This window comes from Oncorhynchus gorbuscha, linkage group LG03 (genome assembly GCF_021184085.1).
Source record: "Oncorhynchus gorbuscha isolate QuinsamMale2020 ecotype Even-year linkage group LG03, OgorEven_v1.0, whole genome shotgun sequence".
Classification (NCBI taxonomy): Eukaryota; Metazoa; Chordata; class Actinopteri; order Salmoniformes; family Salmonidae; genus Oncorhynchus; species Oncorhynchus gorbuscha.
Genome location: NC_060175.1, coordinates 84184771 through 84201435, shown reverse-complemented (window position 1 = coordinate 84201435; position 16665 = coordinate 84184771). Strand labels below are relative to the sequence as shown.

The window sequence follows — 16665 nt, the reverse complement described above, 5'->3', positions numbered from 1 at the left end:
CCGGAGTGAGAAACAGTCACTTAACCAACTGAGCCACGAATAGTCGGCAGAACCCAGAAGATGAGGCAGACACAGCAGTACTTGAGATGGTGTATTTAATGAAGTAAAAAGTGAAGTTCTTCAGGAAAACATGTAACTCCACAACCTCAAAAGGAATTCCACAAGAACAAAGGTAATCCTCCAAGACAAAAAAGGTCAATCCACAAGGTGGAAGGTAAAGCACAAAAAGCCTCAAAAGATACTCAAAAACAAACAAACAAGAACAAAAAACAGAATTCCACAAGAGAGTCCACCGGGATCAACAAGAGTTCACAGAGTACTAGGGCTGGGTGCTAACATACAAACACAGAGCAAAGAACTAAGGAAAACAAAGGGTTTAAATACAATCAGGGGAAACGAGGCACAGGTGCAAATAATAATGGGGATCAAGGGAAAACAAAAGGTCAAAAGGCACAATGGGGGCATCTAGTGACCAAAAACCGGAACAACCCTGGCCAAATCCTGACAAACGGGAGACAGACAGACAGAGGGGAACGGGAGACAGACAGAGGGGAACGTGAGACAGACAGACAGAGGGGAACGGGAGACAGACAGACAGAGGGGAACGTGAGACAGACAGACAGAGGGGAACGGGAGATAGACAGACAGAGGAGAACGGGAAACAGACAGAGGGGAACGGGAGACAGACAGAGGGGAACGGGAGACAGACAGAGGGGAACGGGAGACAGACAGACAGAGGGGAACGGGAGATAGACAGACAGAGGAGAACGGGAGACAGAGAGAGGGGAACGGGAGACAGACAGAGGGGAACGGGAGACAGACAGAGGGGAACGGGAGACAGACAGAGGGGAAGAGCTAAAAAGGACTCTGATATGATGACTAGATCTCTCGAGGGAGACACAGACAGAGAGATGCTGAATAATATGATCTCACTCTGAGATTTGCTGGGTTTCATGCGAGCCAATACACGTCCCCATAGATTTCTCCTAAGAATAATGTGCCGACAGGTCAAGGGGGCCAGCGAGCAGCATATCATATCCATCAACACAACCAAGCCCTCTCAGTGATTTCAGGCCTGCCTACCGCTCCCTACAGAATCCAATTGTGCCCTGCTGGCCTCTTCATTTGGACAGAGCTGAGCTGTTTAGAGCCAAACAAAATGGAACTCTGGGCTTTGTTTTATCAGAGATTGGCCTGTCTGTTTCTGTCAAACTGTATCTGGGCTGCATGCAGAGACTTGAATAAATGTGATAAATCGATTTAAGCTTTCACAACCAACTCCCAGAGGTGTGTGTTACTGCAGATACACTAGATCATTACACAGGGTGCTATTCATTTCTGATGCTAGGAAATACTGAGCTCAGACAATTGCTATTGTGTTTTGACCATAAGACAACAGTGTAACAAACAACAATAAACAGAACTATATTACGTAACTGTGTAATTATATTACTAAGACGAAAGTTGCCAAGAGTAACACTCGATGGGTAGCATGAAGAAAGTTCCCAAGGTCTAGTCCTCTAGTGAGACACGGTGATAGAACTGTGCTTGATAGGACACCATGAACCTCTCAGAGGAGCTCAGCGGTAAAATGAAAGGGACTTTGAACCATGAACAGGCTTCTGGAGTGTCTGCCTACTCCTGGGCCCTAATGTGGAGAAGCAAGGAGAGTAGGGAGAGATGAGATACGCAGGGTCAGAAATCTACTACGGAGTCACAGATAGTATCCACATACTGTAAATGAATCTTCATGGCTAATAATATTGCAGATCGTAGGAGGGGGGGGGGGGGGGGTTGTTTAAAGATGGTCATGCCCGTGGATCTTAACGTCCAAATTCAATATTTGATCAAATAATTGTATAAAAAATGGTTGATACCTGTTTGATAACTAAGCTGTTTGAGTTTTAGGACCCCTTTAGATATCACATTTTTGGGTGGGGTATTGAGACGCAGCCCATGCAACACCACTGTAGCTCAGCCACTTTACAACACAGGTGTGGAAGGGTGATGTAGGCGGTGTATTGAGGTGGGGTATTGAGACGCAGCCCATGCAACAAAAACAAATATCTCTAGCTGAAACCGACTCATTTTGATGGGGATTGTTTCATTGTGTTACTAAGACGGACACACGGGTACGTCAATATACTCTTAAGGATATTGTATAAACTGTACAAAGAACTTGCTTTGCACCAAACATGAAACATGATCACTGACCACGTATTATGCTGACGTTGCCACGGGAGCTGTAGAGTCAGTACTTTCTCTGAAGGGGAGAACTAGGACAGCAGCATTAGATGGCTGGGAATTATTCAAGAGAAAATACAGGAAGTGGAGCTGGCCCTGATGGTGTCATTGGACCATGAAGAAGCCTTCACCAGGATCTCAACTCCTCTCCTCTATGTAGAAATCATCCCCAGACTCCATTAGAACGATCTGAGGCATCTAGAAATGAAGATTTAATACACTTTGAATAATTAAAGTAGGCGAGATCAGTGGCCGGCTTGGATCCCTGAGCAGGGGGCTGCGCCTGGTAGAACCGAAGAGGGGGCAGCCTGGCACTCAGCTACCCCTGCCAGGGAGAGCTAGAGAAGAGTTCGTCCAGTGCCAGTCGCAGCACAGTGGGGAGAACCCATATCTAACGGCAGAAGCTGAGAGACCATGAGAAGGTACCGGCTTTCGCTAATTTAACATTGCAAAAGAATTAAAGGTACAGTCTCAGACGTTTGTCCCATTCCGTAAGGCTGGCTGCAGTAGTGGTGGAGTTGGCTGGTCTGTTCTGGGCCGTGACATTGGGGATGGAGACAGACAAAGTTGAGCAGGGCGGAGAGTTGGAGCCGGGGCTCTTTGGCAGGCTTTCTCCTCCCTCGCCTGTCCACAGTCTGTTTACTGTAGCGCTACTGCAGCTTACCAAGAGTCGTCGTTGGACACACTTCCCCTAGTGTGTGTGCATGCCTGTGTGTACTCACAGGAGAAATGCTTTCACAACATCAGAGAGACGAGAGAGGGAAGAGGGGGAAAAAAGCCAGATGAGACAGATTGTACATTTGAGGGAAGGAAGGAATGATGCTTGGCAGACATGGAGGAGAGACAGGTGGCACTGAGGATGTCTGTCTAAATGCATGAATACAGTAACTTCGGAAACTATTGCATTTTTCCACATTTTGTTGTCTACTTCCTGAATTTAAAATGGATTCCATTTAGATTTTCGTGTCACTGGCCTACACACAATAACTCATCATGTCAAATTGGAATCATGTTTTTCCTCCCAAAAATCCAAATGTATTAAACATGAAAAGCTGAAATGCCTGGAGTCAATAAGTATTCAACCCAATTGTAAAGACAAGCCTAAATAAGTCCAGGACTACAAATGTGCTTAACAAGTCACATAATAAGTTGCATGGACTCTCTCTCGTGATCTGTTTAACGACTAACCTCATCTCTGTAACCAACAAAACACATACAATTATCTGTAAGGTCCCTCAGTCAAGCAGTGAATTTCAAACACTAATTCAACCACAAAGACCAGCGAAATGTACGACGCCTCGCAGAGAAGGGCATCTATTGTAGATGGGTAAAACAACAATTACTAATTATTCATTTGGAATGTGTATCAAAGCACCCAGTTACAGGCGTCCTTCTTAACTCTATTGTTGGAGAGGAAGGAAACCAGTCAGGGATTTCACCATAACAAAAAATATGGCAAAGCAATGAACTTTTTGTCCTAAATACAAAGTATACATTTTTAGGCAAATCCAATACAACATTACAGATGACCATTCTCCATATTTTTAAGCATAGTGGTGGCTGCATCATGGTATGGGTATGCTTGTAATAATTAAAGTCTGTGGAGGTTTTCAGGATAAAAAATAAATGGAGCTAAGCACAAGCAAAATCCGAGAGAAAAACCTGGTTCAGTCTGCTTTCCACCAAACCCTGGGAGAAGAATTCGCCTTTCAGCAGGACAATAAGCTAAAACACAAGGGCAAATATACACTGGAGTTTCTTACCACTGAGACATTGAATGTTCCTGAGTCACTGAGACAGTGAATGTTCCTGAGTCACTGAGACAGTGAATGTTCCTGAGTCACTGAGACAGTGAATGTTCCTGAGTCACTGAGACAGTGAATGTTCGTGAGTCACTGAGACAGTGAATGTTCCTGAGTCACTGAGACAGTGAATGTTCCTGAGTCACTGAGACAGTGAATGTTCGTGAGTCACTGAGACAGTGAATGTTCCTGAGTCACTGAGACAGTGAATGTTCCTGAGTCACTGAGACAGTGAATGTTGCTGAGTCACTGAGACAGTGAATGTTCCTGAGTCACTGAGACAGTGAATGTTCCTGAGTCACTGAGACAGTGAATGTTCCTGAGTCACTGAGACAGTGAATGTTCCTGAGTCACTGAGACAGTGAATGTTTGTGAGTCACTGAGACAGTGAATGTTCCTGAGTCACTGAGACAGTGAATGTTCCTGAGTCACTGAGACAGTGAATGTTCCTGAGTCACTGAGACAGTGAATGTTCCTGAGTCACTGAGACAGTGAATGTTCCTGAGTCACTGAGACAGTGAATGTTCCTGAGTCACTGAGACAGTGAATGTTCCTGAGTCACTGAGACAGTGAATGTTCCTGAGTCACTGAGACAGTGAATGTTCCTGAGTCACTGAGACAGTGAATGTTCCTGAGTCACTGAGACAGTGAATGTTCCTGAGTGGCAGAGTTACAGTTTTGAATTACATCTGTTTGAAAATCTATTTGCAAGATCTGAAAATGGTTGTCTAGCAATAATCAACAACACATTCGACAGAGCTTGAAGAATTAAAAAAAAATAATAATTGGCAAATGTTGCACAAACCAGGTGTGGAAAGCTCTTACCTAGAAAGACTCACAGCTGCAATCGATTCAAACATGTATTAACTTAGGCGGCTGAATACTTATCTAATTGTTGTAATATTTCTCTAATTTTGACATTGCAGAGTATTTTGTGTAGATCGTTGACAAAAAAATGACAATTAAATCCATTTGAATCCCACTTTGTGACATAACAAAAAAGTAAAGTGGGGTGAATACTTTCTAAAGGCCCTGTACTTTATCAGACAGATATGCAACTCTATACATGCTCTCTCATTACAATCAATGACAACATGCATTAACTACCATATAAGAGTCAACCAAAGCTAGCCTAGCGTGTAATACTGTATCTTAATCAAAGGAAGTACACTAGGCCTATATTTTACCCCCCAGAGCAGTTAATGGGGGTGACAGGAGGAGAACAGAGATGCACATTACTTCACTCTGTCACTTTGATACATCTTCTAATTAGCAGCAGATAGACTAATGTTAGTCTATCCAGACTTCTCCATTTTTACATCTGTCCAGCCAAAGCTGCTCTAACGGTTATAAATTGGACAAGGAAAAGTATCACCCATTATTCCCTAATGGGTGATATAATAGAGTGTAACTGAATGTAAGGAACTCCATACAGACTTATGGTATAATCAGGTTTTGGATAAGTCGGAAGTTTACATACATCTTAGCCAAATACATTTAAACTCTGTTTTTCACAATTCCTGACATTTAATCCTAATAAAAATTCCCTGTCTTACATCAGTTAGGATCACCACTTTATTTTAAGAATGTGAAATGTCAGCATAATAGTAGAGAATGATTTATTTCAGCTTGTGTTTCTTTCATCACATTCCCATTGGGTCAGAAGTTTACATACATTCAATTAGTATTTAGTAGCATTGCCTTTAAATTGTTTAACTTGGGTCAAATGTTTTGAGTTGCCTTCCAAAAGCTTCCCACAGTAAATTGGGTGAATTTTGGCCCATTCCTCCTGACAGAGCTGGTGTAACTGAGTCAGGTTTGTAGGCCTCCTTGCTCGCACACGCTTTTTCAGTTCTGCCCACAAAATTTCCATGGGATTGAGGTCAGAGCTTTGTGATGGCCACTGCAATACCTTGACTTTGTTGTCCATTTGGAAGTCCCATTTGAGACCAAGCTTGAACTTCCTGACTGATGTCTTGAGATGTTGCTTCAATATATCCACAAAATGTTCCCATCCTCATGATGCCATCTATTTTGTGAAGTGCACCAGTCCCTCCTGCAGCAAAGCACCCCCACAACATGATGCTGTCACCCCCGTGCTTCACAGTTGGGGTGGTGTTCTTCTCGGCTTGCAAGCATCCCCCTTTTTCCTCCAAACATAACGATGGTCATCATGGCCAAACAGTTCTATTTTTGTTTCATCAGACCAGAGGACATTTCTCCAAAAAGTATAATCGTTGACCCCATGTGCAGTTGCAAACCATAGTCTGGCTTCTTGTATGGCTGTTTTGGAGCAGTGGCTTCTTCCTTGCTGAGCGGCCTTTCAGGTTATGTCAATATAGGACTTGGTTTATTGTGGATATAGATACATTTGTACCTGTTTCCTCCAGCATCTTCACAAGGTCCTTTGCTGTTGTTCTGGGATTGATTTGCACTTTTCACACCTTCCACTCCTTCCTGAGCGGTATGACGGCTGTGTGGTCCCACGGTGTTCATACTTGCGTATTATTGTTTGTATAGATGAACGTGGTACCTTCAGGCATTTGGAAATTGCTCCCAAGGATGAACCAGACTTGTGGAGGTCTACAGTTTTTTCTGAGGTCTTGGCTGATTTCTTTTGATTTTCCCATGATGTCAAGCAAAGAGGCACTGATTTTGAAGATAGGCCTTGAAATACATCCACAGGTACACCTCCAATTGACTCAAATGATGTCAATTAGCCTATCCACAGCTTCTAAAGCCATGACATAATTTTCTGGAATTTTCCAAGCTGTTTAAAGGCTCAGTCAACTTAGTGTATGTAAACTTCTGACCCACAGGAATTGTGATACAGTGAATTCTAAGCGTAATTGTAAACAATTGTTGGAAAAATGACTTGTGTCATGCTCAAAGTAGATGTCCTAACCGACTTGCCAAAATTATAGTTTGTTGACAAGAAATTTGTGGAGTGGTTGAAAAACAAGTTTTAATGACTCCAACCTAAGTGTATGTAAACTTCCGACTTCAACTGTATGCATATTATATATCTCCTATCAGAGATTTGAACCTTTGACTGATCCCAATTCTGTACTGATTCCATCCCAATGTTGGAGACTGCTTCAAACTGACAGAGAGACAGACAGCCACTCCCTGTACCAGACCAACAAACCCACAGCCACTGTCCATGACAACACATTAGTTTGTTTCAATGTTAGTTAGTTTGTTTATTCATTTCTCCTGATGGGTTTCTCAAGTGCGGCTTTACTCGAGCAATTTTCTGCCTGGTCGGATTTAATGTGCGCCTTTGTTTATCGTCTGTCGTGCGGATGCTGATTGATATACATTTGATTTGCAAATGTTACTCATTACATCGAGGACTTAGTTACAATGCTGGTGGACACACAACTATGAGAAATGCATTTATGCATATCAGTGGGCACCAAGATAACAGAGTGACTTGGCAAAAGAGCGATAATGGAATAAATCTCTGACTTATTTACACATCATGTCAAAATGTTGCATACTTTTGCTTCCCACTCAAAACCCATAACCTATTGTTTCGTAAACATTTTGGGTTCAAGTGAACTCTTTCTGTTATCGACAACGGTGCATAACAAGTCCATCAAAAGAGAAAGAAAATGGTGGCATGGGCATTGTGCAACATAACATAACGGCATCTGTGTGTAACACGCCTATTGAGATGGACTGGCCATGTAACCATGGTAACCTATGCACCAAAAGGAGAACATATCAGTGCTGGGAGTACAGAGTATGTGTGTGGTTTGGTTGGATTACAGCTCAGCTCAGGGGGAACAACAAGCTGTCCGATTGACTTTCAGCACCACGACTGATGCCATATTTAGTCTTCGATTTTGACCAACACCACAACACCAACACACTTCATTTGATCTGTTGTCGCTTAACTGTGCCCCCTTTAATCTACGCTCTGTTAGAGAGTTACTTCATTCCTTCACACAACCTTTCCCCCAAATCAGCCCCCCACAGCCTAGCCCCTCCACCACCTTGTATGAACGCATGCCAAATGCTCTTCGCTGAGATTAAACACTTTGCTGCGTTTTCCACTGGAGCTTTGCAAGCAGTGAGAAAGTGAGCATTGGTTTTTACAGTCACAGAATGTTAATCCTAAACTGGACTCAGGGGTAAACGTAATATAATAAACGTATCTCAGAGAAACTCCAATTAGTATGATATGTTACGTTTTGTATGGTTTGTATTCATTTGTGGATATCCATCATCCATTTCGATGACATGTTACGAATTACGATTCATATGATTGCAATTTGTACAATGAGTTATGAATTTGCGTATGATACACTATATACATATGATAGATGTATGATACGTGTAATAAACCATATATACAAAAGTATGTGGACACCTCCTCAAATTAGTGGATTTGGCTATTTCACCCACACCCATTGCTGACAGGTGTAAAACATTTTGCACACAGCCATGTAATCTCCATAGAGAAACACTCGCAGTAGAGTGGCCTTACTGAAGTGCTCAGTGACTTTCAACATGACACCATCATAGGATGCCACCTTTCAAACAAGTCAGTTTGTCAAATTTATGCCTTGGTCAACTGCCCTGGTCAACTGACACTGCTGTTATTGTGGAGTGGAAACGTCTAGGAGCAACAACGGCTCAGCAGTGAAGTGGTGGGCCACCCAAGCTCACAGAAGGGGACCGCTGAATGCTGAATCACGTATTGCGTAAAAATAATCTGTCCTTAGTTGCAACATTCACTACCGAGTCCCAAAATGCTTCTGGAAGCAACATCAGCACAATAACTACTTGCCGGGAGCTTCATGTACGAGCAGCTGCACACAAGCCTAAGATCACCATGCACAATGCCAAGCATCGGCTGGAGTGGTGTAAAGCTGGACTAGTGGAAACACGTTCTCTGGAGTGATGAATCACGTTTCACCATCTGGTAGTCCAACAGGCGAAACAGGGTTTGGGGGATGCCAGGACAACGCTACCTGTTCAAATGCATAGTACCAACTATGAAGTTTGGTGGAGGAGGAATTATGGTCTGGGGCTTTGTTTCATGGTTCGGGCTAGGCGCCTTAGTTCCAGTGAAAGGAAAGCTTAACGCTACAGCATACAATGACATTCTAGACAATTCTGTGCTTCCAAAGTTGTGGCTACAGTTTGGGGAAGGCCCTTTCCTGTTTCATTGTGACAATGCACTGCGCACAAAGCGAGGTCCATACAGAAATGGTTTGTGGAGATCGGCGTGGAAGAACATAACTGGCCTGCACAGAGCCCTTACCTCAACCCCATCAAACACCTTTGATCAATGGTTGGTTGAGATCGTTGTGGAAGAACTTGACTGGGATGAATTGGGAATGCCGACTGCGAGCCAGGCCTAATCGCCCAACATCAGTGCCCGACCTCACTAACGCTCTTGTGGCTGAATGGAAACAAGTCCTCCCAGCAATGCTCTGACATCAAGATGAAAGCCTTCCCAGAAGAGTGGAGGCTGTTATAGCAGCAAAAGGGGGACTAACTCCATATTAATGTCCATGATTTTGGAATGAGATGTTCGAAGAGCAAGTGTCCACATACTTTTGGTCATGTAGTGTATGTTGTGCCTAACATTAGCTAGATGGCTAACGTTAGCTAGGCTAGGGGTTAGGGGGTTAAGGTTAGGTTCAAGGTTAGGAGTTAGGTTAAAGGGTTAAGGTTAGGTTGAGCTAACATGCTAAGTAGTTGCAAAGTAGCTCAAAAGTAGTAAGAAGTTACAATTAGCTAAAATGCTAAAGTTGTCCGTGATGAAATTCGAACACACAACCTTTGGGTTGCAAGACATTCAGGTTAAACACCTACCCAACCACGCCAACCAGACACACTACTATCCTTCTAACATATCATCCTAATTTACTATGTTATGTCTAGTCCATGAGACCAAGCTGTAAATATATGTAATGTCCTCTTAAAGTGAGAGAGAGAGCGAGAGACAGGGAGAGAGAGAGAGACAGGGAGAGAGAGGGAGAGAGAGAGAGAGAGAGAGAGAGAGAGAGAGAGAGAGAGAGAGAGAGAGAGAGAGAGAGAGAGAGAGAGAGAGAGAGAGAGAGAGAGAGAGAGAGAGAGAGAGCATGTACCGCGATAAAAGCCGTGGCCCTTAATTGGATTGAGGTAGGATACCTCATGACCAATTAATATCATAAATAAACCACAACGTAACCCAGACGCATGGGAAAGGTGTTCCGCCAGCGAAGAGATAAGGAACCTACTCTGCCCGCAGCCAAGACAAACACATGTATACAGGTGCATTCCCAGATGCTCGCAGCACTGAACAGCAGAACCCGGTGTGTGAACAGATCAGGGTTTCATTTTTGTACAGTGTGTATATGTGTTTGTGTGTGTGCGTGCGTGTGATGGTAAACAGTTCACTCTTCATTCCACGGTCCCAGGTCACTTAACATGGATGTAAATGTGAATTTACACTTTTAAATAGGTGATTGTCACAGGGATCAGTGGGTTGGGAGATTAAGGTTTGGAGGGTGAAGGAGAATTAGTTTGTTTGTTATAGTTGGCATGTGTGTGATTGAGTTTGTGATTTGTTTTGTACATTTTTGTACAGTGTGTATAACATTACATTTACATTGATGTCAGGCCGGGATAGAGAGAGAGGGAGAGGGAGAGAGAGAGGGGGAGAGAGAGGGGGAGAGAGAGAGAGAGAGAGAGAGAGAGGGGGAGAGAGAGAGAGAGAGAGAGAGAGAGAGAGAGAGAGAGAGAGAGAGAGAGAGAGAGAGAGAGAGAGAGAGAGAGAGAGAGAGAGAGAGAGAGAGAGAGGGAGAGAGAGAGAGAGAGGGAGAGAGAGAGAGAGAGAGAGAGAGAGAGAGAGAGAGAGAGAGAGAGAGAGAGAGAGAGAGAGAGAGAGAGAGAGAGGGGGAGAGAGAGAGGGGGAGAGAGAGAGAGAGCAGGGGATGAGATTGATATTGGTTTTCATGCAAATGCAACATTTGGAAATGTAGAACACGATACAATTTGCATAGTCATTCACCCTGGCCTGTTTATAAGTGCATAAATCCAGGACTGGTTTTTATTTAAACAGCTCCTGCTGAACCACTCATAGCTTCACTCTGAGGCCCAGGCATGGTGGGTCGACAATACCAAGAGCCCAGCTGGGGACTACTGGACATCAGCCAGCACGTGGATCACTCTCATCAACGGGAGGAAGTGTGTGTGTGAGTGTGTGTTCGTGCATGTTTGTGAAAGGTTTTACCGTGTATGAGTAGCTATGACACTGACTGGTGTCATCACTGTAATGTGTTGCTGAAGAGATGGTTGTTACACAGGGAGACCGTGTGCAGTATTTTGGGACAGAGGGGGGGATCTCTCACCTCTGACACGTTCACCCGGCCCTCCTGGAAGGAGCAGTCGTTGGCGTTCTGAGTGCACATGTGGCGGTATTTACACCAGTGGCAGGGGAACGAGCCATTGACACATGACAGACACCTGCAAACAGAGAGACAGAGCGAGTGATTGAGTCACTCCATTGAATCTAAGACAAAAAATAAGCTGAACAAAAACACATTCATAGACTGTTTAAATGGCCTAACAACCTCCTCTCAGTCTCACATATTTATGTTCTAACCACTATCAACATCTATCTCCATGTTGAAGAGGTGAAAGAGAGGAGGAGGGACAGATACAAGGCTGATTAGGATGAGTGACTGTGGGCTATTCATCCTTTATCAACAGCTACTGAGAGGTAGACAGTGAAAGAGATGAAAACAGAAAGATAGACAGGAAGAGCGGAAACAGGGAAACAGGTAGATTAGATGAAAAGAGGGATGAGAGGAAGAAGGAGAAAAGTAGATAGCTAGACTAAGTCGTTATATTGACCGACAGCACTGTCCTAATCAGATGTGTGACACTGTTTTCTACTCTAGAGTTAGGATAAATCTCATACGACTGAAAAAACAAGCTAGGTGTCCTGTGGTCACACACATACACATCAACAACTGCATGATACACACATCAACAACTGTATGATACACACACATACACATCAACAACTGCATGATACACACATCAACGACTGTATGATACACACACACATTCACATCAACAACTGTATGATACACACATACACATCAACAACTGTATGATACACACATCAACAACTGTATGATACACACATCAACAACTGTATGATACACACACATACACATCAACAACTGCATGATACACACATCAACAACTGTATGATACACACACACATACACATCAACAACTGTATGATACACACACACACATCAACAACTGTATGATACACACATCAACAACTGTATGATATACACATCAACAACTGTATGATATACACATCAACAACTGTATGATACACACATCAACAACTGTATGATACACACATCAACAACTGTATGATACACACATCAACAACTGTATGATACACACATACACATCAACAACTGTATGATACACACATCAACAACTGTATGATACACACATACACATCAACAACTGTATGATACACACATCAACAACTGTATGATACACACACACACATCAACAACTGCATGATACACACATCAACAACTGTATGATACACACATCAACAACTGCATGATACACACATCAACAACTGTATGATACACACATCAACAACTGTATGATACACACATCAACAACTGTATGATACACACATCAACAACTGTATGATACACACATACACATCAACAACTGCATGATACACACATCAACAACTGTATGATACACACACACATACACATCAACAACTGTATGATACACACACACACATCAACAACTGTATGATACACACATCAACAACTGTATGATATACACATCAACAACTGTATGATACACACATCAACAACTGTATGATACACACATACACATCAACAACTGTATGATACACACATCAACAACTGTATGATACACACATCAACAACTGTATGATACACACATCAACAACTGTATGATACACACATCAACAACTGTATGATACACACATACACATCAACAACTGTATGATACACACATCAACAACTCTATGATACACACACATACACATCAACAACTGTATGATACACACACACATACACATCAACAACTGTATGATACACACACACATACACATCAACAACTGCATGATACATACATCAACAACTGTATGATACACACATACACATAAACAACTGTATGATACACACATCAACAACTATATGATACACACACACACATCAACAACTGTATGATACACACACACACATCAACAACTGTATGATACACACACACACATCAACAACTGTATGATACACACACACACATCAACAACTGTATGATACACACATCAACAACTGTATGATACACACACACACATCAACAACTGTATGATACACACACACACATACACATCAACATCTTTATGATACACACATACATATCAACAACTGTATGATACACACATCAACAACTGTATGATACACACACACACACATCAACAACTGTATGATACACACACACGCATCAACAACTGTATGATACACACATACACATCAACAACTGTATGATACACACATACACATCAACAACTGTATGATACACACACACACACATCAACAAATGTATGATACACACACACACATCAACAACTGTATGATACACACACACACATCAACAACTGTATGATACACACATCAACAACTGTATGATACACACACACACACACATCAACAACTGTATGATACACACACACACACATCAACAACTGCATGATACACACATCAACAACTGTATGATACACACACACATACACATCAACAACTGTATGATACACACATCAACAACTGTATGATACACACACACATACACATCAACAACTGTATGATACACACACACACATCAACAACTGTATGATACACACATCAACAACTGTATGATACACACACACACATCAACAACTGTATGATACACACACACACATCAACAACTGTATGATACACACATCAACAACTGTATGATACACACACACATACACATCAACAACTGTATGATACACACATCAACAACTGTATGATACACACACACATACACATCAACAACTGTATGATACACACACATACATCAACAACTGTATGATACACACATCAACAACTGTATGATACACACATCAACAACTGTATGATACACACATCAACAACTGTATGATACACACATCAACAACTGTATGATACACACATCAACAACTGTATGATACACACATCAACAACTGTATGATACACACATCAACAACTGTATGATACACACATCAACAACTGTATGATACACACACCAACAACTGTATGATACACACACACACATCAACAACTGTATGATACACACATCAACAACTGTATGATACACACATCAACAACTGTATGATACACACACACACATCAACAACTGTATGATACACACACACACATCAACAACTGTATGATACACACATCAACAACTGTATGATACACACATCAACAACTGTATGATACACACATCAACAACTGTATGATACACACATACACATCAACAACTGTATGATACACACATCAACAACTGTATGATACACACATCAACAACTGTATGATACACACATCAACAACTGTATGATACACACACACACACATCAACAACTGTATGATACACACACACACATCAACAACTGTATGATACACACATACACATCAACAACTGTATGATACACACATCAACAACTGTATGATACACACATCAACAACTGTATGATACACACATCAACAACTGTATGATACACACATCAACAACTGTATGATACACACACACATCAACAACTGTATGATACACACACACATCAACAACTGTATGATACACACATCAACAACTGTATGATACACACATCAACAACTGTATGATACACACACACATCAACAACTGTATGATACACACATCAACAACTGTATGATACACACATCAACAACTCTATGATACACACAGATACACATCAACAACTGTATGATCAACAACACACATACACATCAACAACTGTATGATACACACACACATACACATCAACAACTGCATGATACATACATCAACAACTGTATGATACACACATACACATCAACAACTGTATGATACACACATCAACAACTGTATGATACACACACACATCAACAACTGTATGATACACACATACATATCAACAACTGTATGATACACACATACACATCAACAACTGTATGATATACACATCAACAACTCTATGATACACACACATACACATCAACAACTGTATGATACACACACACATACACATCAACAACTGCATGATACATACATCAACAACTGTATGATACACACATACACATCAACAACTGTATGATACACACATCAACAACTGTATGATACACACACACATCAACAACTGTATGATACACACACACACATCAACAACTGTATGATACACACACACACACATCAACAACTGTATGATACACACACACACATCAACAACTGTATGATACACACACACACATCAACAACTGTATGATACACACATCAACAACTGTATGATACACACACACACACATCAACAACTGTATGATACACACACACACACATCAACAACTGTATGATACACACACACACACACACATCAACAACTGTATGATACACACACACACACATCAACAACTGTATGATACACACACACACATCAACAACTGTATGATACACACACACATCAACAACTGTATGATACACACACACACATCAACAACTGTATGATACACACACACACATCAACAACTGTATGATACACACACACATCAACAACTGTATGATACACACATCAACAACTGTATGATACACACACACACACATCAACAACTGTATGATACACACGCACACACATCAACAACACACACACACACACATCAACAACTGTATGATCAACAACACACACACACATCAACAACTGTATGATACACACACACACATCAACAACTGTATGATACACACACACATCAACAACTGTATGATACACACACACACATCAACAACTGTATGATACACACACACACACACACATCAACAACTGTATGATACACACACACACATCAACAACTGTATGATACACACACACACAACAACTGTATGATCAACAACTGTATGATACACACACACACATACACATCAACATCTTTATGATACACACATACATTTCAACAACTGTATGATACACACACACACACATCAACAACTGTATGATACACACACACAGAAGGAATACACTACATTGCTTCAGGAATTGGCTTGGTTAAATTGTAGAGTTACAGCAGTAACATTCATTGATTGACTTTACTAGAAACACAAACACAACATGATCATATATTATTTCACTCTCACAGAACATTTAAAAGAACGATCAGCCTCTTTCGAATCAAAACTTAACGGCAAGGTTTTTCACACAACAAAAACAACACTTCAGGGTAGGCTCTTACTGCTGGTATACAAACTCATTAAGATCCATTCTGCTGGTGATTTGTCCAATTAACTTATTTAACGATCATTTCGAAGCAACATTAGAATACAACACAGCCCTCTAGGA

The 16665-nt window shown here is 41.6% G+C and overlaps 1 pseudogene; it reads right to left on the bottom strand.

The window, feature by feature from the left end:
* LOC124032080 overlaps positions 1–16665 on the bottom strand; it is a 292998-nt pseudogene that overhangs the window by 81776 nt on the left and 194557 nt on the right.